This window comes from Lepidochelys olivacea (assembly GCF_965140295.1).
Source record: "Lepidochelys olivacea isolate rLepOli2 genome assembly, chromosome: 2".
Classification (NCBI taxonomy): Eukaryota; Metazoa; Chordata; order Testudines; family Cheloniidae; genus Lepidochelys; species Lepidochelys olivacea.
Genome location: NC_140412.1, coordinates 259,848,945 through 259,872,666, shown reverse-complemented (window position 1 = coordinate 259,872,666; position 23,722 = coordinate 259,848,945). Strand labels below are relative to the sequence as shown.

The window sequence follows — 23,722 nt, the reverse complement described above, 5'->3', positions numbered from 1 at the left end:
TCTGTCTTATCTATCCCTTTCTTAATGATTCCCAACATTCTGTTCGCTTTTTTGACTTACACTGCCCATTGAGTGGATGTTTTCAGAGAACTATCCACAATGACTCCAAGATCTCTTTCTTGAGTGGTAACAGCTAATTTAGACCCGATTATTTTATGTGTATAGTTGGAATTATGTTTTCCAATGTGCAATACTCTGCATTTATCAATATTGAATTTCATCTGCCATTTTGTTGCTCAGTCACCCCGTTTTGAGAGATCCTTTTGTAGTCCTTCGCTGTCTGCCTGGGACTTAACTATCTGGAGCAATTTTGTATCATTTGCAAATTTTGTCACCTCACTGTTTACCCCTTTTTCCAGATCATTTATGAATATATTGAATAGTACTGGGCCCAGTGTAGACCCATGGGGGACACCACTATTTACCTCTCTCCATTCTGAAAACTGACAATTTATTCCTACCCTTTGTTTCCTATCTTTTAACCAGTTATCGATCTATTAAAGGACCTTACTTTGCTTAATAGCCTTTGGTAAGGGACCTTGTCAAAGGCTTTCTGAAAGTCTAAGTACACTATATCCACTTAACCCGCCTTGTCCACATGCTTGTTGACCCCCTCAAAGAATTCTAGTAGATTAGTGACACATGACTTCCCTTTACAAAAACCATGTTGAGCATTCCCCAACATATCATGCTCATCTATGTGTCTGACAATTTTGTTTTTTACTATAGTTTCAACCAGTTTGCCTGGTACTGAAGGCCCGCCTACCAGCCTGTAATTGCCAGGATCACCTCTGGAGCCCTGTTTAAAAATTGGTGTGACATTAGCGATCCTCCAGTCATCTGGCACAGAAGCTGATTTAAATGATAGGTTACAGACTACAGTTAGTAGTTCTACAGTTTCACATCTGAGTTCCTTCAGAACTCTGGGGTGAATGCCATCTGGTCCTGGTGACTTATTACTGTTTAGTTTATCAATTTGTTCCAAAAACTCCTCTAATGACACCTCAATCTGGGACAATTCCTCAGATTTGTCACCTGAAAAGAATGGCTCAGGTTTGAGAATCTCCCTCACTGTCTCAGCCATGAAGACTGATGCAAAGAATTCATTTAGTTTCTCAGCAATGGCCTTATTGTCCTTGAGTGCTCTTGTAGCATCTTGATCATCCAGTGGCCCCACTGGTTGTTTAGCAGGCTTCCAGCTTCTGATGTACTTTAAAAAAATTTGCTATTACTTTTTGAGTCTTTGGCTAGCTGTTCTTCAAATACTTTTTTGCCCTTCCTAATTGTATTTTTACACTGCATTTGCCAGAGTTTATGCTCCTTTCTATTTTCCTCACTAGGATTTCACTTCCACTTTTTAAAGGAGGTCTTTTTGTATCTCACTGCTTCTTTTACTTTGTTGTTTAGCCACAGTGGCGCTTTTTTGGTTCTCTTGCTGTGTTTTTTAATTTGGGGTATACATTTAAGTTGAGCCTCTATTATGGTGGCTTTAAAAAGTTTCTCTGCAGCTTGCAGGGATTTTACTTTTGGAGCTTTTCATTTCTGTTTAACTAACCTCATTTTTCTGTAGTTCCCCTTTCTGAAATGAAATGCTACAGTGTTGGGCCACTGTGGTGTTTTCCCCGTCACAGGGATGTTAAAGTTAATTATAAGTTTCAGAGTAGCAGCCGTGTTAGTCTGTATTCGCAAAAAGAAAAGGAGGACTTGTGGCACCTAACCTAACCAATTTATTTGAGCATTTTTGAGTTAATTATATTATGGTCACTATTACCAAGCGGTCCAGCTATATTCACCTCTTGGACCAGATCCTGTGCTCCACTTAGGACTAAATCAAGAATTGATTCAGGTTAGTGTAATAATAACGTGTAAATCAAAAAAAGAACTTGTTAAGCAAGCCATTTCAAAGTTAAGTAAGTTCCAAAGGTTAAGCAAGAAGTTTTTCTTAAACCATGAATTAGATAGATGAGGGGGTTTTATTTGGGGGCGGGTTGTTTTTTGTGGGGGTGTTTTTTTGATTGGTTGTTTGTGTGTTTTTCCAGAACTTGCATGTTTTGAGGGCCCTGACAAACACATCCCAAAGGGCAAATACGGGTAAGCATCCTGTTTTATCAGGAAGGACAGATGGTCAGGCTCCCCCGCCCCAGCCCCGGCTGCTTACTTAGTTATGCTAAGGCCTTTGCAGAGCCTTCTAAGACCTCCTGACTTAGCTGCTTTTGGCAATAAGCATGATAATTGCTATTCCAATTATTGGTAGTGGTCCACGCATTTTGCTGCTCTGCCAAGATCTCTCTGCACAAAGTCTCCCACACGACCGCATAAGAACAACGGTGGCTAAAGCTGTTGTGACTCCAGACTCCTGTGGCAGTTTTACATAATGGACAACAGGACGTCATTCCATGTTATATGGCAACATTTTCCTTCCTGAAAACCATTTTACTCCATTCGGGTGACGCTTGATTTTTCTCTTCACAACAGCAGCACTTCACCAATGACTAGCATGAGCTCTGCAATAATGTATTTTACGTATTCAGCACCCACTTTATCAAGTATTTCCGCTTTCCTTTCTTTAGACTGAATGGCCGGTTTCAAGAAATAATGACAATCTCCAAGAGCAGATAATAAGAAGCTTCATTAACCAGGTACCCTCTCAGAGTTACAATACACGGCTTTTGACATTCTGAATAAGACTAAGTCTTTGAGAAAGACAATGGAATATTGAGATTATTCAAATGACTGACTTCAAAATGGATGCTCCCCATTAACTGATAGTTAATTACATTTTACTGGTAAAAAAAAAAAAAAGTTCATTTCTACCATCAACCCTTAATTGAAACTCTAGGTGGATTAACCTGATGAGATCTGAATTGCAAATATAGGGCTGGAGAATGGATGCCCTTGTCTTAGGGCTTGTCTACACTGGAAATTTACGGCACTGCAATTTTCTCACTCAGGGGGTGAAAAAACACCCGCCGTAGCTCAGCAAGTTGCAGCAGTGTAAAGCGGCAGTGTAGACAGTGCCCCAGCGCTGGGAGCTACACCCCTCGTGTAGACTTAGGGCATGGCTACACTTGCGAGTTAGCGCGCATTAACGCAGCCCCGTGCGCGCTAACTCACGATGCAGCCACACTGGCAAGGCACGTAGAGCACTGCCGGCACTCCGCCTCGGCGAGTGGGATAACATTTGATGCGCCCCCAGGCGTGGAGTGCTCTCAGTGACTCTTTCCAGGTGACCATGTGACAGATTTTTTGTTACCAATCTGCCTGGGCCACAGTTGATCAGGCTGGGGCCACAGGATCTTTTTTGGGGAGGAGATGACGAGGCACATCAAGTGTCTACATTTTAAAGCTTTATCGATAAAATAATAAAATAACAGCAGAGAGTGCTGGGAACGCTCCCATATCACTCAGGGGAAGAAAGAAAGCGTTAATGCCCCAAGCCCTGTCCCACTTTCATACTCACGTACGCTACCCAAGGCTGGCCAGGCCTTGGTGTAACGTAAGTCCAAACCGGCTTGCTGTGGCCTTCTCAGTTTCCCAAAACATCCTGGCTCTGGAGACTTAGTTTTCCCTTCTATTGTCCTTTGCTGTAATGGCTCCAGCTCTCACTGTTCCTGCTGTTATCTTTGCAGTTCTGCTCCACTTAGTTTTTCTCTTCTTATGGCTGGTGGGGGGGTTGGACTTTCCCCCTTCTGTCTTGGCAGGTAGCCACTGGCCTTGGGCTCAAGTTAGCTTCTTATCTTTGGACTGAGCTTGTTAGCTGCAGTGTTGAGTTAACCCATTCTCTGCTCTCTTCTTTCTCTCCCCCCCCCTTCTCGGGCTCTCATAAAGGAAACTTCCACTCACACACTTTTAGCCCTCCCCAAAATGCTTTGTGATGCTTGCAACAGTGTTAGCCACATACAATGCTGATCTGCCTTCCCTGGAGACTCCCTGGGGGGGGGGGGGACATTGGGGTGTGACAACCATGCCTCCACACGCCAGGCGATCCCGAGTATGGAGCAATGGCAAGGTGCTGGACCTCATCAGTGTTTGGGAGGAGGAAACTGTCCAATCCCAGCTGTGCTCCAGCCGTAGGAATTATGATACCTTCGGGCAGATATCAAGGGACATGATGGAAAGGGGACATGACCAGGATGCACTGCAGTGCAGGGTTAAATTGAAGGAGCTGTGGAATGCCTACCGCAAAGCCTGCGAGGCAAACCGCCGCTCTGGTGCTGCCCCCGCGAACTCCCGTTTTTACAAAGAGCTGGACACGATACTTGGGGGTGACCCCACCTCCACTCCAAGTACCACCATGGACACCTCAGAGCACAGTCCAACAAGGCAGAAGGAAGAGGAGGAGGAGGAGCAAAGTAGGAGCGAGGGTGCTGAGGCGGAGGAAGACACCCCAGCATCCCTAGATGCATGCAGCCAGGAGCTATTCTCAAGCCAAGAGGAAGGTAGCCAATCACGGCAGCCGGTGCTTGGGGAAGGACAAATACCAGAGGAGGTTCCCGGTAAGCGGCTTTTATTTTGGGAAGGAAGTTATTCGGTGCGGGCTCTTGGGGCGAGGAGGGTTAGGGCTGCATGCATGCCTAGATGCGGAATAGGGCATTAATGTGCTCTCTCACATCACGGTAATCGGCTTCAGTGATCTCTTCAAAGGTCTTAGCCAGAACCTGGGCAATGCTCTTGCGCAGGTTTCTCGGGAGAGCCACTGTGGTCCCTGTCCCAGTCAGGCTAACTTGTCCACGCCACTGTGCCATGAGGGGCAGGGGGACCATTGCTGCACACAGGCAAGCTGCATATGGGCCAGGGCGGAAGCCGCATTGCAGTAAAAGACCCTCCCTTGCTTCCCAGGTCACCCTCAGCAGCGAGATATCTTCCAGGACAAACTCCTGTGGAAAATGTGGGGACAGTGTTCAGTATAGGGGCCCCCTGCCGCTGTTGGCTCTCCCCAAGGCACAGAAACCCAGAGGACAGTACAGCCATGAAAGAATCAGTCCCCTTTGACCCTGTGCTTACTCACCATTTTGGGGCTCCCATGGGTTATGTGCGCTCGCTTTGGGATGGGCAAATTATGCTATTGTGTAGACTGTGCTTGCTCTTAATAGTACGGAGGAATCATTGCTCTGTCTGGTGTGAACAATGCTACCTCTGTTAAGTGTTGCGTTTTGCCTTTACAGATGCAACCTTGAGATCTCAGCCGTTCGTGTTATCACCGGCTGAGAGGCTGCAAAGAATCAGGAAGAGGCCACGTAGAAGCAAAGAGGACATACTGCATAAAGTCATGCAGCGGTCCCTTAATGAAAATCAAAAAGTGCAGGAGTGGCAGGAGAGTGAAAGGAGGGTCCGCCAGCAGAATGCGGATCACCGGCACCAAAGCGCGGAGCGGCTGACAAGCATCATGGAGCGCCAAGCAGACTCGATCCAGGCGCTCGTAGCCATGCAGGCAGAGCACTACCGCCCCCCCGCCCCACAGCCCTCGTCCCAAAACTCTTTCCCTTGTGCCCCCATGTCACCTCCAACCCACTTTCCTCAACATCCGGGTTCTTATCGCCACCAGCTGCCTCCAACACCTGTAGCTTCGCCACCCAGCCCTGAAAACTACGACCCCGACCCGCTGCACTCAACCCCCATCACCATGCAGTGTAGCCACCCTGAAGTGCAACACTCATTGCACAGCACTCCAGACAGGAAGGCTGAGTATGATAACAGGACGTACGCAAACCTGTGATTCTACCGTTCCCCACCCCACCCCTTTGCGTTTCCCAAGCAGTTGTGTTTCTTTTCAATAAATGCATTTTCTTTTCATTAAATGGATTTTTTTTTGCTTTGAAAGCATGCTTTATTATTGCATATTGTAAAAGATACCTTAGCCCAGGAAAGCAACAGGCACTGCAAGTCAGTGTATCATACGTAGCAAACACAGATTCCTACTAACATTGGAACCACTGCACTTCACTCTCGTGCAGGACACCAGACGTTACTGGTGGCTTTCAGCCTCAGATTGCTCCCTCAAGGCATCCCTAATCCTTGCAGCCCCGCACAGGGACCCTCTAATAGCCCTGCTGTCTGGCTGTTCAAATTCAGCCTCCAGATGTTGAACCTCTGAGTTCCATGCCTGAGTGAATCTTTCACCCTTCCCTTCACAAATCTTACGGAGGGTACAGCACACAGATATAACCGCGGGGATGCTGTTATCGGCCAGGTCCAGCTTCCCATACAGAGCACACCAGCTGCCCTCTAAATGGCCAAAAGCACACTCCGCAGTCATTCTGCACCGGCTCAGCCTGTTGTTGAACTGCTCCTTGCTGCTGTCAAGGCTCCCAGTGTAGGGTTTCATGAGCCACGGCATTAAAGGGTAAGCGGGGTCTGCAAGGATCACAATGGGCATTTCGACTTCCCCTACGGTGATCTTCTGGTCTGGGAAAAAAGTCCCGGCTTGCAGCTTCCTGAACAGGCCAGTGTTCCGAAGGATGCGTGCGTCATGCACCTTTCTGGGCCAGACTGCGTTAATGTCAATGAAATGCCCATGGTGATCCACAAGCACCTGGAGAACCATAGAGAAATAGCCCTTCCGATTAACGTACTCGGAGGCTAGGTGGGCTGGTGCCAGAATTGGAATGTGTGTGCCATCTATCGCCCCTCCGCAATTAGGGAAACCCATTTGTGCAAAGCCAGCCGCAATGACATGCCCGTTACCCAGAGTCCCGGTTCTTCTGAGCAGGATGCGATTAACAGCCCTGCAAAACTTGCATCAACACAATTCCAACAGTCGACTTTCCCACTCCAAACTGGTTAGCGACCGATCGGTAGCTGTCTGGAGTTGTCAGCTTCCAGACTGCAATAGCCACCTGCTTCTCCACCATCAGGGCAGCTCTCTACCTCATGTCCTTGCACCTCAGGGTCGGGGCGAGCTCCTCACACAGTCCCATGAAAGTGGCTTTTCTCATCCGAAAGAGCTGCAGCCACTGCTCGTCATCCCAGACTTGCATGACGATGTGATCCCACCCCTCAGTGCTTGTTTCCCGAGTCCAAAAGCACCGTTCCACGGCAGTGAGCATGTCTGTGAATGCCACAAGCAATTGCGTGTTGTATGCATTACTCGCGTCAATATCATCGTCGGAATCCTCACTGTCACTTTGGATCTTAAGGAGTAACTCGCCTGCCAAACGTGATGTGCTGGCGAGACTCGTCAGCATACTCCTCAGCAGTTCGGGCTCCATTCCCGCAGAGCGAAAGGGAAGACAGAGCGCGCAGTACAAAAAACATTGAAAGATGGCACCAATTGTGGATGGAAGCAAGGGGATTGCTGGGATGCGAACCGATGCATCATGGGGCATTGGGACAGGACCCAGAATGCTCCGCACCACCACCACCACCCCTGCACCCTTCCCACAAGCCACAGCACCTGAATGGGAAGAGGTGCTCTTTGGGATAGCTGCCCACAATGCACTGCTCCCAATGCCGCTGCAAGTGCGGCAAATGTGGACACGCTAGTGCGCTTGCAGCTGTCAGTGTGGACAGACTGCAGCGCTTTCCCTGCTGCGCTCTACAAAGGCTGGTTTAACTCAAAGCGCTTTACATTTGCAAGTGTAGCCATGCCCTAGCCCTTAGTGATAGACTCAAGGAGTTCTAGTTATTTAGCTTAACAAAGAGAATGTTAAGGGGTGGCTTGATTATAGTCTATGTGTACTTAAATGGGGAACAAATATTTGATAATGAGTTCTTCAATCTAGCAAAGAAATGTCTAACATGGTCCAATGGCTGGAAGCTGAAGCTAGCCAAATTCAGACTGGAAATAAGGCATGAATTTTTAACAGTGAGAGTAATTAGCCATTGGAACAACTTAACAAGGGTCGTGGTTGATTCCACATCACTGACAATTTTAAAACCAAGATTGGATGATTTTTGAGTGCCCTCTTAGAAATCAATGGCTATTAGACAGGAGGGCAGGGCTGGTGTTCCTGTTCTCTATTTGCCAGAAGCTGGGAATGGGCAACAGGGGATGGATCACTTGGTGATTACTTGTTCTGTTCATTCCCTCTGGGGCACCTGGCCACTGTCGGAAGACAGGATACTGGGCGAGACGGACCTTTGGTCTGACCCAGTATGGCCATTCTTATGTTTTATGTTCTAAAGTATATGTGCTAGGAATTATTTTGAGGAAGTTCTATGCCCTGTGTCATAGAGGAGGTCAGACTAGATGATCACAATGGCCCCTTCTGGTCTTGGATTCTATGAAACTGTGAATCTACTCACCGAAACAGGGAACTAAATTTCCTATTTCTAAGACACTGACAATACAGAAGAAAATGATCTTGAATGCTTATGGATCAATGTCCTAAAGCAAAAGGAAAAGATGGAGTGCTACCAAATCACACTAGGGAACAAAATGATTGGATATTAGGAAAAACTTTTTCACTCGGAGGGTGGTGAAGCACTGGAATGGGTTACCTAGGGAGGTGGTGGAATCTCCTTCCTTAGAGGTTTTAAGGTCGGGCTTGACAAAGCCCTGAGTGGGATGATTTAGTTGAGGATTGGTCCTGTTTTGAGCAGGGGGTTAAATTAGATACTTCCTGAAGTCCCTTCCAACCCTGATATTCTATGATTCTATGACTAGCTCCTTAAGCACCTATCTATAACGTTTACGGGGGGAAAGATCATGGGGGACTTCAATGTGAATAACATTTGCTGGAGGTTGTGTGCTTCCAGTTCTAAAACATCCTCGGAATTCCTAAATATTATTGATGACAACTTCATAACTCAAAAGGGTCGTTATCTGCTAGGATGTTACCTGCTAAGCTGAGTTTAGCTCTGCCACAAAAGCTTTAGATCTCCAGGACTACTACAGTGATCACCAAGCACAAAATTTTACAAAGACTGGAAGAGCAGGTTTACACTTCAACTAGAGCAGTGGTATTTGGGCCCGTGTGAGTTAGCAGCTGGAGAATAGCTTATCGCCAGAGAGATCAATCACATGAATTTGCGGAAATTTGGACCCCATTTCTAGATACATTTGGATAGAAAAAAGTTGAGAGTGCTCAAAGAATGCCAGACCTCCACTCCACCTAATCCTGCCTTGTTTTCCCTCTCAGCCCCCCTGGGTCCCCTCCTTCCCTCCTTTCCCTATCCATGTACCTCTTTCCTATTTTATTACAGTCGCCCCATCGTATCATGGTATTTCTATGCAGTATTGTCTGTTCTCGCCACTTTGGCGAGCTGTAAAGCACAATTGTATAATTCTACTGGTGAGTTCTGAAGCATGTAGTATTTGGAAACATATACAAGCTATGTGTTGTTTACCTTTTAGTACTTTTTACCTTTTTTAAAATAAAAATCAATTAAAAATTAACCAAAAAAAAGGGGGAAATGGCATGATCTGTAATTTTAGGCCTGTCAGGCTGACATCAATCCTGGGCAAAATAATGGAATGGCTGATATGGGACTTGGTCAGGGCAGTTTGCTTTCTGTGTTTTGACATCCCATGATGGCAATTTGTGTTTTAAAGGTTTAAAAAGCTTTAACTTTTTAAATCTCCATGTCTACTGTCACTAAATAAGTATCTGACCCTCTCCATTGTCTGACTGGTCCCCATAATGTCCCACAATTGTGAACATTTTGATTGATAAACTTTGAAAAAATGTTTAATCCATAGTTTTGTGCAAATGAGAAAATCAGTAAAAATAAAAAATGCTTAAAATAAACATCAATATTATTGGTCAAAATTATAAAAATATAAACATTGAATTCTGCCAGACCTATTTATTTTCTTCCCTTCATTTCCTAATGAAGATTTCTATAGCCCAGAAAGAGACTGTGGCTCGGGAAATGTTCTATGGAGTTGTTTCTTATTCCACATTGGTGCTGACTAAGGACATGTCTATACTACAACCTTATGTCATTCCCCGGGGATGGGGGAAGCTGCCCGGGGCTTCTTGCCCCCTGCTGGGAGTGAGGGAAGCTTCCCAGAGTTCTCACCTCCCCGCTTCCAGCTGAGAGCCTGGGGGGCGGGGGGCAGCCAGACTCCTGGCAGGGACATCTACACCCAGAGTCCAGTCAGCTGCCGTGCTCCCGGCAGGGAACCGATAACCCCTGGGGGCGGGCAGCCAGGCTCCCAAACGGGAGATCAACGCACAGTCTGGTTGGCTGCCATGCTCCCAACAGGGAGCAGGGAGCCAAGAGCCAGGAGTGCAGCTGGGCTCCCAGCCATAAGGCTTGGTGCAGCTTGGCTCCCAGTGGGGAGCTTGGGTGGTAGCACAAGCCAGGAGCCTGGGTGGCAGCCCAGCTTGGAATGGAGCCTTGAGAAAGCCCAGCTGGGAGCCAGGCACCTTGATTACTTGTCAATTCCAATTTGAAATTGACAAGACAGCTAACAGCCCAGGTAAGGAAAGCCCTGTCTACCCAAACACTGCATCACCCTAACTTCACCGACATAAGCCCTATCCTCTTGTGGAGGCATATTATGTCGGTGTAGCAGGGCACTTACATCAGCAGGACAAGGCTGTAGTGTGTACACTGACATAACTAGGTTGACACAAGCTGCCTTACATTGACCTAACTGAGTAGTGTAGAGCAGGCCAGAGTCAACACAATGGAGCAAGCAGAAGCAAGTGCATTTGAAAACCTGGACTACTACAGGCTTAAAATAGAAATGAGACTAGGTCATTGGTGATCCATTTCACAATTCTGCAGTGGGGGGGGGGAGGTTGGGAATATGAATGAGTAGACAAATTACACAGGATCATGAAAGAATCAACACCGACAATCTCACTGATATTATTCACATAAGACAGAAGGGCTTCACACTCTGCAGTCTCATTCCTGGACAGGGATTGCAATGACACCAGAAAATGGAGTGGTCAAGGTCCCATGCTCATAGAAATTATTGTCAGCAATGAAAACTAATACCAGATTATTCTCTTTGAGCTCACTGATGTTTTTACAGCTATTTGTTTTCTATGCCTACTCTTTTTCCATTAAGATTAAATTAAAAGCACCTGTAAAATTGTTACCACTCGTAAATTATGCTAAGAAAGACATGCTGAGTTAAAAAGACATGCCGGGACCAGATGGCATTCACCCAAGAGTTCTGAAAGAACTCAAATGTGAAATTGTGGAACTATTAACTACAGTTTGTAACCTGTACTTTAAATCAGTTACTGTATCCAGTAACTGGAAGATAGCTAATGTAATGCCAATATTTATGAAAGGCTCTAGAGGTGATCCTGGCAATTACAGACCGGTAAGTCTAACATCAGTACTGGGCAAATTAGTTGAAACAATAGTAAAGAATAAAATTGTCAGACACATAGAAGAACATAAATTGTTGGGCAAAAGTCGACATGGTTTCTGTAAAGGGAGATCATGTCTTACTAATCTGTTAGAGTTCTTTGAGGGGGGTCAACAAACATGTGGACAAGGGGGATCCAGTGGACATAGTGTACTGAGATTTCCAGAAAGCCTTTCACAAGGTCCCTCACCAAAGGCTCTTATGTAAATTAAGTTGTCATGGGATAAGAAGGAAGATCCTTTTATGGATTGAGAACTGGTTAAAAGACAGGGAACAAAGGGTAGGAATAAATGGTAAATTTTCAGAATGGAGAGGGGTGGAGAGGGGTAACTAGTGGTGCTCCCCAAGGGTCAGTCCTAGGACCAATCTTATTCAACTTATTCATAAATGATCTGGAGAAAGGGGTAAACAGTGAGGTGGCAAAATTTGCAGATGATACTAAACGGCTCAAGATAGTTAAGACCAAAGCAGACTTTGAAGAACTTCAGAAAGATCTCACAAAACTAAGTGATTGGGCAACAAAATGGCAAATGAAATTTAATGTGGATAAATGTAAAGTAATGCACATTGTTAAAAATAACCCTAACTATACATACAATATGATGGGGGCTAATTTAGCTACAACTAATCAGGAAAGAGATCTTGGAGTCATCGTGGATAGTTCTCTGAAGACGTCCATGCAGTGTGCAGCGACAATCAAAAAAGCAAACAGGATGTTAGGAATCATTAAAAAAGGGATAGAGAATAAAATGGAGAATATCTTATTGACCTTGTATAAATCCATGGTACGCCCACATCCTGAATACTGTGTACGGATGTGGTCCCCTCATCTCAAAAAAGATATACTGGCATTAGAAAAGGTTCAGAAAAGGGCAACTAAAATGATTAGGGGTTTGGAACGGGTCCCATATGAGGAGAGATTAAAGAGACTAGGACTCTTCAGCTTGGAAAAGAGGAGACTAAAGGGGGATATGATTGAGGTATATAAAATCATGAGTGGTGCGGAGAAAGTGAATAAGGAAAAGTTATTTACTTGTTCCCACAATATAAGAACTAGGGGCCACCAAATTAAATTAATGGGCAGCAGGTTTAAAACAAATAAAAGGAAGTTCTTCTTCACACGGCGTACAGTCAACCTGTGGAACTCCTTGCCTGAGGAGGTTGTGAAGGCTAGGGCTATAACAGGGTTTAAAAGAGAACTAGATAAATTCATGCAGGTTAAGTCCATTAATGGCTATTAGCCAGGATGGATAAGGAATGGCGTCCCTAGACTCTGTTTTTCAGAGGGTGGAGATGGATGGCAGGAGAGAGATCACTTAATCATTACCTGTTAGGTTCAATCCCTCTGGGGCACCTGGCACTGGCCACTGTCGGCAGACAGGATACTGGGCTAGATAGACCTTTGTTCTGACCCAGTATGGCCATTCTGATGTTCTTATGTTAAATATGCAATTTTTCTTTCACACTGTAATGTTTTTGGGTCTTGAGTATTATAACTCTCGCAGGGATACATAGAGAATTTATCACTGAGCCAGCTGTAGTCTAGTTTCCATTGTCCTTCAGGTATTCCACCACCACTCTGCTTACCTTTGACTAGGCTGTCAAAGTCACACCTGGGGAGTAATGTCCTGCCTTATTTTCTTGCTCTTCTCTTCTTTGATTGTGACTCAGGATGCAGGGGGGAGAGCAGGACCCCAAGCTCCCCCTCTTTGGGTGCTCTACACAGCAGCTGGGAGGTGTCGTTCCCAGCTTGGGTAGACATATACACGCTAGCTAGTGCCTAAAAGTAGCAGAATAGCCGCAGTGGCACAGTCTGGACACCCAAGTACGTACCCAGGGCGTTGGGCAGGATTGTAATAGAGTGGCTAACTTGAGCTGCCCCGTGTGCCATGGCAGCCACACTACTATTTTTAGCATGCGAGCTCATGCAGAGCTAGCCGTGTCTGTCTGCCTGTGCTGGGAAGCACCTTCCCAGCTGGACACATGCTCTGGCTGCAGCAAGGAGAACAGCACCCCAAGACTGCAAGCCGGCAGGGAGCAGGATCTGGATCTATTTTACCCTGTCCTCATACACAGCGCCGAGTAGCTGGCCAGGTGCACAGAATGGAGTAAGTTGAAAAAGGGTTGAAATTAGCTCTCTGGCCTGCGCCTGGGGTAGCCCAACGACCCACTTACTCAGGGCTGAACACTGATCCCTTTATGCAGCAAATTAAATGTAATAAAATAATCCTGGTCCTTGACAAACAAATATGTTAAAGTTGCAAAGTTAAGCACCGTGGAACAAAAGTTAGTTGTATGCGATATCTTAATTTTGCTCCCTTGTGTGGATGCATTATGAGACAGTCTTTAATTATACAAATTTGAAAATAATACAATATCATATACAACGTGTCCTACAGTCTTAGCTGCTCACCTGTAGCCTCTTTTGTTGTACTACAAAGTCAGACCCAACATTGCCGTGAGATGAGTACAGTCATCCGGCCCTTTCCAGACCAAGTAGATTTCATTGGCATGAAGGAAAAATATTTCCTGAAATAGCAAAATAAATGCATACATAAATAAAACTTTTTACTGATGTAGATATATGCAGAAATAGGTTTTAATTATTTCCTGTTGTTTAGCGTCGCTGCTAACTACGGCTAGAATACAGTTACTATGTATAGTTATTATTATTATGGATAAATGCACAGACACCAGAATTAACTTGTCACACTTAATTTTAGTCAAAGTCTTTCTTTCCATCCCTGATTCAGAAAAGCACATAAGCATTAAAGTCAGTGCAACTTACACACCTGCTTAGCGTGGACTTAAGAGCTTTGCAGAATCAGGGCCCACGTTGGCTCCAATGGACGTTAGCCCAAAAGACTTTTTCCTTGCAGCCATGCTGTTAGACTTTATTACACTATCAAAGGCCATTTTCCTTTAGAATCCTTCCACCTCTACACAAAATATCCCCTGCAAAAAGGGGTTAATCTAGACTGAAAACAGCAGCTCTTTTTAACATCACTCAGACTCTGAATGGTGAAATTTAAAATGGAGCAAAGGAGATGGTACTGATTTTTACCAAACCTTTTTAGTCTGCCTTTAATTCAGTTCAGTACAAGGCTCCCAGTGAAAATGAGGCATGCATTTACAGGTCCCCTCTTTATAATTATATGGTCCACATCACCACAGTAGCTGAGCATCTCCCAGATATTTATGGATGTAGCTTCATGACCCAGTATCACAGTAGGACAGAGTGATTAGCTCCATTTTACAGATTAGGGAACTGAAACATGAGATGAAGGCTCAGGTCCCCGGAGTGATTCAGGTGCCTAACTTCCATTGATTTGAATGGGCATTAGGAGCTTAAATATCTTTGAGGATCTGGGCTGAAGTGACATTCCCACAGTCACACAAGGGGTTTGTGCAGAACTGAGCCCAGATCTCTTGAGTCCCAGCCTAGTGCCTTCATCACAGCTTTCCTCTCTTCTCATTTCCCCCAGTTTCACTGAGGGGACTGCATTAAAGTATGGAATGATTCTGATATTTGCAAGTAGGGTGTGGCCTCCATAGACTTTATAATAACAGCTGTTTTCCCTTTCATTCTTCACTGTGGTTATGTACTCTAATATAAACTCTTTAAATAATGAGCAAGCTTCTGTTGCTTGTATCTTTTCCCTACAGTAGCTGATTTTCCAACACTATATTAAATTATTAAACCTGACAGAAGTTTTCAGTCTAATTTTGTTCACAATATACACTGTTTATTTATGATTTATTACATGTCACTTGGTATATACAATTTGTCTCTTTCAAGGTCTATTTCTAGTCAGTTTCATTTTCTACCTCTCCTGCAAATACCCTAATATTTCCCAGCTACCCTCTCTGGGGCACCCACTGTGGATCTGAGAAGAGGTCAGTCGCCACATAGCATTGATTCTCTTCCTTGTTTCCAGCTGCTCCTGCAGATGCTCAACACTGTTGCTGTTGTTTAATGATGTAAGCAGTGTCAGGATGAGCTCCACCCTGACATCTGGTGGTGAGGTGTGGCAAGTTGTGGAAAAGAACTTCAGGGGCCGATCTCATTTGCATAGGCACACCCACCACGCCTAGAATGAGACCATAGCTGCCCAAATGGTCACTTTGGCTGCTGTGGGATCCCCAGTGTCTCTGTTATTGGGACAGGAAGAATAAATTGTTATTACCCTGATTATGGGAACTGTGCTTGGAACTGTACGTGGCCTTTTGTTATGATGGAGGGATTCACCATCAACTAAGTAGCACTCGCTAGGCAAGGGTCATGGGTTCCAAAACTGTGTGAAGGGAGAGAGGCTGGGGACAAGTATTAATACTTGGTGGCATGGGCCCCTTGGTGAGGGCCTTACATGCTGATTGCACTTCCTCCTCTCTCCACTGTGGAATATCAGAGCTAATTTTGATTTCATTAGAAGTCTAGTTATAGGCTGCTGAGCTCACTTTGGGCTGACAGTGCACCAGCACTGGGGCTCCCCTACTATAAGCTGAATTCACCTAAGAGCTGAAATCACTGAGTGTTGTGTTAAGTAGTGGGGGAGCCTGAAGATATATTGTGGAGCAGTTTGCGGGACGGCTGGTGAAGCAGTTCGACGCGGAGCAGTGTATGGATGGCAGGAGCTGCTTGTGGGCCGTGGAGCTGAGCGAAGGAGTTCGTGGGGCGGCTGGCGGAGCGGAGCGCAGCTGAGCGAAGGAGTTCGTGGGGCGGCTGGCGGAGCGGAGCGGAGCGCAGCTGAGCGAAGGAGTTTGTGGGGCGGCTGGCGGAGCGGAGCGCCGCTATGGGGCGGTCAGCTTCAGATCACGTAAGGTGCCTCTTACCCCCGTCCCATTTCCACCCAGGTTGGGAGGTAAAGCTCCGCCGATAAACTTTCGAACTCTGGGGCTGCCCTGACCAGGGACAGAGACTTTTGGGGCATTGGACTTTTGGGACTTTGGGTGATTTGGGGTTGCTGGACTCAAGAACCAAAGGGAAAAGGGCATGCCCCAATTTGCCTGGGGTGGGGTTGTTTTTGCTCATGGGTTGTGTTATGAATCCTGTTGGTGGTGTTTCCCCAACATAATGCCACATTGTTTCTCTCTGTTATTAAAAGACTTTTGCTACACTCAGACTATGTGCTTGCGAGAGGGGAAGTATTGCCTCTTGGAGGCGCCCAGCGGGGGTGGTATATATTTGTCCCAGGTCACTGGGTGGGGGCTCGAGCCGGTTTGCATTGTGTTATTGGAATGGAACCCCTAGATATTGAACCCGGCCCTTGTTGCTGCCAACTCTGACGGGCAGAAGGGTTACATTTTTGGGGGCTCGTCCGGGATGAGAGATGTGAAAGGGCTTTTCGAGAAATCATTACTTGCCTAACTCATGCTCCAGTCCTAGTTTTTGCTGACCCAAGCAAACCATTTATCCTGCATACTGATGCCTTATAGAGAGCCTTGGCGGCCCAGCATTAGATGTGATTCGCACCCTGAAGCTCATTGACCCTGGGGTCAGTGTGAAGGACTGCCTAGAGGCCCTTGAACACAACTTTGGGAGCGTAGAGGGCCCTGAAGACAGCTACTGTAAGTTCCTTAATTCCCGACAACAAAAGGGCGAGAAGGCTTCAGCCTACATACAGAGACTGGAGAGACTGCTTCAGAGAGCTGTCATGAGGGGAGCAGTGACTGCTGAGCAGATGGATCAGACCAGACTGGCTCAAATTGTAAGAGGAACTCAGTATCAGAACCCGATTCTACTTCATCTCCGGCTAAGAGAACGACGGGAACATCCCCCAAGTTACTCCCAGCTGATAAAAGAGGTCCGAGAGGAGGAAGAAAGGCAGGCTGCCAGTGAGTTTTGGGAAGTCCAAACATCGGAGCCAGCCAGCACAACACCACTGCAAATGGCCAGTGTACTGATGGTGAGCACCAGAGAGGAACTTGCCCAACAAATGCAGGTCCTGACGGAACGGATAGCTGAGCTGCAAAGTACCGTTGACCGAGTTAAGACTTCTAGGAATAAGAAGCCTCAAACTGTGGCGATTGAGAAGCCCGCACTTAGAGCCACCATCCCCCCCAGGCGAAGGGGGAAAGGTCAATTCTTCTGCTACCGATGTGGTCAGGATGGACACAGTGCTGCCAAGTGCCGTAATGAAGAAAACCCCTCCTTAGTGTATGGAAAGCTGAGGATCAGTTGGGAGAGATCCGGTAGCTGCCAGAGGGTCTGGGGACGGGGACCCCCCAGGTCTGCAGGATTTGAAGATTCCCCCAGAAAAGACTGTCCAGCTGGGATCCCTGCAGGACTGATAGGGCCTCGAGCAGAGGTCATGGTGAGGATCGAAGGGGTGGAGTGTAAAGCAGTGCTTGACACTGGATCTCAAGTGACTATTATATTTCAGTCATTCTACCAACAGATGCTTAGGCACCTGCCTATACAGCCACTGACTGGCCTTGGCCTATGTGGCCTCAGCATGGATGAATACCCCTATCAAGGGTATGTCATAGTGCACCTGGAATTCCCAGAGGAGGTTGCTGGGGTAAGAGAAGAGGTAGACACAGCTGCCTTAATATGCCCTGACCCTAAAGGGACTTCTGATGTGTCTGTGCTGATAGGGACCAACTCCAGTCTCTTCAAGGTACTCGCGGATTACTGCAGAAGGCGGGCTGGGGACCAGTACCTGAATACCCTGATGATCCATACGGTTTGTGCTGAAGCCTATAGGAAAATTGAGAGCACTAAAAGGGACACATCTGAGCTACCGCTTGGGGCACTGAAGTACGCGGGCACAACCCCCTTAGTAGTGCCTGCAAGGACGGAGCAAGAAGTGCTTGTCATGAGTACCTGTCTGAAAGGCAGTAAAGGGACGTTAGCAATGATAGAGCAGCCGATGGGAGGAGAGCTCCCTGAAGGAGTGCTGGTCCCCAGTGGAGTCATAACCCTACCTGCTGAAGCCCAGGAAAGGGTGACTATACTGATTGCTAATGAAACGAGTCGTGATATTTTTGTGAAGCAAGGACAAAAGATAGCAGACCTCTTTGAGCCTGAGTCGATTGTAAAACCCCAGTATGAAACTCCAGTTTCGGCAATAGACCCAGCAAAGTTTGACTTTGGAGATTCACCAGTGTCCGAGGACTGGAAAGATCGCCTGAGGAAGAAACTTTGTGAAAGATCCAAGGTGTTCTCACTGCATGAGTGGGATGTGGGATGTGCAAAAGGAGTAGAGCACAATATCAGACTACATGACTCTCGACCTTTCAGGGAGAGATCTAGGAAGATTGCTCTCTCTGAGATGGAAGATGTGCGACATCATCTTCAGGAGCTGGCTGCGAATGGCATCATTACAGAGTCCCGCAGCCCATACGCCTCACCCATTGTGGTAGTCCGCAAAAAGAATGGGAAAATCCGGATGTGTATTGACTACCGCACCCTAAACAGCCGTACTGTGGTCGACCAGTACACTATGCCTCGAGTGCAAGACGCCTTAGACTGTTTGCTGGGAAGCCAGTGGTTCTCTGTGTTGGATCTCCGAAGTGGATACTACCAGATCCCTCTGGGAGAAGAAGATAAGGAGAAGACAGCCTTCATCTGCCCATTAGGGTTTTATCAGTTTGAACGCATGCCCCAAGGGATTTCTGGAGCACCTGCCACCTTTCAACGTCTCATGGAGAAAGTTGTGGGAGACATGAATTTACTGCAAGTGTTAGTTTATTTGGATGACCTGATTGTGTTTGGAAGAACCTTAGAGGAGCATGAAGAAAGACTTCTTAAAGTGCTTGATAGGTTGGAGGATTATGGTCTGAAGCTTTCAATTGACAAATGCCAGTTCTGCAGAACCTCAGTGAAGTATGTGGGTCACATTGTGTCCCAAGAAGGTGTGAGTACTGATCCTGATAAAATAGAAGCACTCACTACATGGCCACGTCCAAGTAACTACAGAGAACTCAAGACCTTCCTTGGATTTAGTGGCTACTACCGCAGATTTGTGAAAAACTATGCTACGATTGTAAAGCCTCTGAATGATCTTACCAGGGGACATCAGTCCAGCAAGAACAAATCTAAGTCCAAGAATAAGGGGAGGTCCCCAAAGCCTCCTGTGCAGAGACACAATGGCCCCTTTGCACCATTTGGGCCACGGTGGGATGAGAGATGTGAAAGGGCTTTTCGAGAAATCATTACTTGCCTAACTCATGCTCCAGTCCTAGTTTTTGCTGACCCAAGCAAACCATTTATCCTGCATACTGATGCCAGTTTGGAGGGTCTGGGAGCAGTCCTGTACCAGGAAGTGGAAGGCAAATGTAAACCGGTAGCCTTTGCCAGCCGAGGATTGTCTGATAGTGAAACTCGCTATCCCACCCACAAGCTGGAGTTTTTGGCCTTGAAATGGGCCATCACTGAGAAATTTCAAGACTACTTGTATGGTGCTCAGTTCCAGGTGTGGACAGACAACAATCCACTGACTTATGTGTTAACAAGTGCTAAGCTGGATGCTACAGGGCAGAGATGGGTGGCCGCCTTGGCTAGCTATGAGTTCAGCATTCAGTACCGATCAGGGAGAAGCAATGTAGATGCAGATGCATTGTCCAGGCGTCCGCAGGCTCCAGAAGTTGCTGTGATACCCACAGATGGAGTGAGAGCTATTTGCAGTGTGAGTCGCCGAGAGCCAGAGGCCCGTGAAGACTTTCAGGGATCTGTTGCAGAAGCTTTGGGCCTGCCCCCTGAATGCATGCCTTCTGCTTCGGTGAACTATATTGCATTAGACCAATCTCCTTTGCCCATGCTCAATGCGGCTGACTGGCAAGAAGCCCAGCGGCAAGATATTGACATTCGTGATACACTACTTGCCAAAAGGGAGGGGCGAAGCCCAGCTGCGGTTGTCCCACCTAACCCGGAGGGTAAACTACTATTGAGAGAATGGACCAAACTAAAACTGATTCAGGGAGTGCTACACCGAATGACCACTGACCCTTTACAAAAACAACGAGCACAACTAGTACTGCCAAAAAAGTACAGAGCCCTGGCCATGAGGGCCCTGCATGATGACTTTGGGCATTTAGGGATGGAGAGGACCCTGGAACTTATTCGTAGTAGGTTCTATTGGCCCCGAATGGCTGAAGATGTTCGCAGGAAATGTGAGACTTGCGCTCGATGTGTTCAAAGGAAAACTCTGCCCACGAGGGCTGCATATCTCAAGAACATCACCAGCAACAAACCTTTGGAGTTGGTATGCATTGATTTCTTGTCTGTAGAGGTAGACAAGAGGAATGTTGGAAACATTCTAGTAGTGACTGACCATTTTACACGGTATGCACAAGCATATCCCACACGTGATCAGAGGGCCACCACCGTTGCTCGAGTATTGTGGGACAAATATTTCTCAGTCTATGGATTCCCGGCTCGGATACACTCTGATCAGGGGCGGGATTTTGAGAGTCACCTTCTGAAGGAGGTGCTGAAGATAGCAGGAATTAAAAAGTCTAGGACAACGCCTTATCACCCCCAAGGTGATCCTCAGCCAGAGAGGTTCAATAGAACCCTATTAGATATGTTGGGAACTTTGCGACCAGAGCAGAAGGCAACCTGGAGCCAGCATGTCGCATTTCTGGTGCATGCCTACAATGCCACAAAGAACGATGCTACGGGAGTCACCCCATATCTCTTGATGTTTGGGCGAGAACCAAGATTACCCATAGACTTGTGCTTTGGTGTATCAGAGGATGGAGATAGCTATGAAACTCATCAGCAATATGTATCCCAACTAAGAGAAAAGCTGCGGGATGCTTATCGCTTAGCTACCGCTGCGGCTCGGAAGAACGCAGACCGCAACAAACATCGATATGATGCTAGAGTGCGTTCGCAGGAGCTCCAGCCGGGGGACAGAGTCCTGCTGCGAAATTTGGGTATTGCTGGCAAACACAAGATAGCTGACAGATGGAAGGCAATACCTTACCTGGTGATGGAAAAGCTGGGAGATCTGCCGGTCTACAAGATCAAACCTGAAGACGGTCCAGGGCAAATAAAGACGGTGCATAGAAACCTTTTGCTCCCTGTGGGGGAATTGGTAAGCACCCCTTGTGAGATGGGCCACGGCAGGGCCGCCGGGCAGAACAGAGGTGCTAGACCAAAGCCGCCATCCAACACAGACAGTGGGCCCCCTGCAGCTAACTTACCCCTATTCTGCACATCTGAGAGTGAGTCTGAGGAGGAAGACACAACCCTGGTGTATCCTGGGATGGAGACAAGATTTCAGTCTCGATCAGCTGAACCAAACGAGAGTTTTCCCTCTTCCGCCCTAAACCCATTGGCGGAACTATTTAGGCCCCTTTCTGATACCCCGGTGCTGCTGATGAGACCCCCCTGTGATGACAAACACAGGTTATTGGACAATGGGGACAGACAGGTAGAGGATGTCCTGGGCACCTTGGACCCTCCAGCGTTAGAACTAGGAGTGCAGGGGCCCACGCCAGTAGCCGAGGGACCCTCCAGGGAAGCCTCTCCATCCGTCACTCAAGAGGATGTTCCCCTTACTTCGGCAACAGAGATTCTCAATAGACGAGACAGGGTGATAAGACCAGTGAAACGGTTAACTTATGATGCACCTGGGGTGACTAGTGAGGAGCCAATACATTTAGCACACAGGCTTGTGGAAGCTAAAGTGGGCTTCCTGAGGCCCTTTGGAGGAAACCAATGAGTTGGTATAAAGGGAGTGTGATTTGTCGGGACGACAAAGTCTCGGCTGGGGGGAGGATGTAAGCAGTGTCAGGATGAGCTCCACCCTGACATCTGGTGGTGAGGTGTGGCAAGTTGTGGAAAAGAACTTCAGGGGCCGATCTCATTTGCATAGGCACACCCACCACGCCTAGAATGAGACCATAGCTGCCCAAATGGTCACTTTGGCTGCTGTGGGATCCCCAGTGTCTCTGTTATTGGGACAGGAAGAATAAATTGTTATTACCCTGATTATGGGAACTGTGCTTGGAACTGTACGTGGCCTTTTGTTATGATGGAGGGATTCACCATCAACTAAGTAGCACTCGCTAGGCAAGGGTCATGGGTTCCAAAACTGTGTGAAGGGAGAGAGGCTGGGGACAAGTATTAATACTTGGTGGCATGGGCCCCTTGGTGAGGGCCTTACATGCTGATTGCACTTCCTCCTCTCTCCACTGTGGAATATCAGAGCTAATTTTGATTTCATTAGAAGTCTAGTTATAGGCTGCTGAGCTCACTTTGGGCTGACAGTGCACCAGCACTGGGGCTCCCCTACTATAAGCTGAATTCACCTAAGAGCTGAAATCACTGAGTGTTGTGTTAAGTAGTGGGGGAGCCTGAAGATATATTGTGGAGCAGTTTGCGGGACGGCTGGTGAAGCAGTTCGACGCGGAGCAGTGTATGGATGGCAGGAGCTGCTTGTGGGCCGTGGAGCTGAGCGAAGGAGTTCGTGGGGCGGCTGGCGGAGCGGAGCGCAGCTGAGCGAAGGAGTTCGTGGGGCGGCTGGCGGAGCGGAGCGGAGCGCAGCTGAGCGAAGGAGTTTGTGGGGCGGCTGGCGGAGCGGAGCGCCGCTATGGGGCGGTCAGCTTCAGATCACGTAAGGTGCCTCTTACCCCCGTCCCATTTCCACCCAGGTTGGGAGGTAAAGCTCCGCCGATAAACTTTCGAACTCTGGGGCTGCCCTGACCAGGGACAGAGACTTTTGGGGCATTGGACTTTTGGGACTTTGGGTGATTTGGGGTTGCTGGACTCAAGAACCAAAGGGAAAAGGGCATGCCCCAATTTGCCTGGGGTGGGGTTGTTTTTGCTCATGGGTTGTGTTATGAATCCTGTTGGTGGTGTTTCCCCAACATAATGCCACATTGTTTCTCTCTGTTATTAAAAGACTTTTGCTACACTCAGACTATGTGCTTGCGAGAGGGGAAGTATTGCCTCTTGGAGGCGCCCAGCGGGGGTGGTATATATTTGTCCCAGGTCACTGGGTGGGGGCTCGAGCCGGTTTGCATTGTGTTATTGGAATGGAACCCCTAGATATTGAACCCGGCCCTTGTTGCTGCCAACTCTGACGGGCAGAAGGGTTACAATGAGATTATTTCACTGACCTTTCTCTATCACACAATGGAGGGTTTTAGGAACACCAGCCTTTCCTTTTGGTCTGCCTTCAATATCAGCATGACGCCCCATCTCTCTGAGATGGTGTTGGAGATTCTGTAAGAGGGCAGGGTCTTATATGAATAATATACAGAAACAATGGAAAAGTGCTGAGAATATCACCAGTATTATGAGGTATTTGGTACATGAACCACCCTTAAGACAAATGAGACCAGCGGTGAATGCTACCTGGACGTGGGCAGTGTTCTGTCTGCTAAATCGCTGCTTAACTGAGCTGAAAATGGGCTGACTCTGTGTACAGGGCACAAGTGATGCTTTGAACTGGAATGTGCAAGAACGGTGCATCTCTGTCAGACTGAGGCATG

The 23,722-nt window shown here is 47.2% G+C and overlaps 1 long non-coding RNA gene across 1 annotated transcript in view; it reads right to left on the bottom strand.

Annotated features, from left to right (window-relative positions):
* LOC311515259 overlaps window positions 1-23,464 on the bottom strand; it is a 55,397-nt gene extending 31,933 nt beyond the window's left edge. Inside the window, exons 1-2 of the long non-coding RNA XR_014710091.1 lie at window positions 23,348-23,464; window positions 13,689-13,804 (exon numbers count right to left, since the gene is read on the bottom strand). This is a non-coding gene — a long non-coding RNA (uncharacterized lncRNA). The remainder of the gene's footprint in view (window positions 1-13,688; window positions 13,805-23,347) is intronic.
* Window positions 23,465-23,722: the final 258 nt, after the last annotated feature.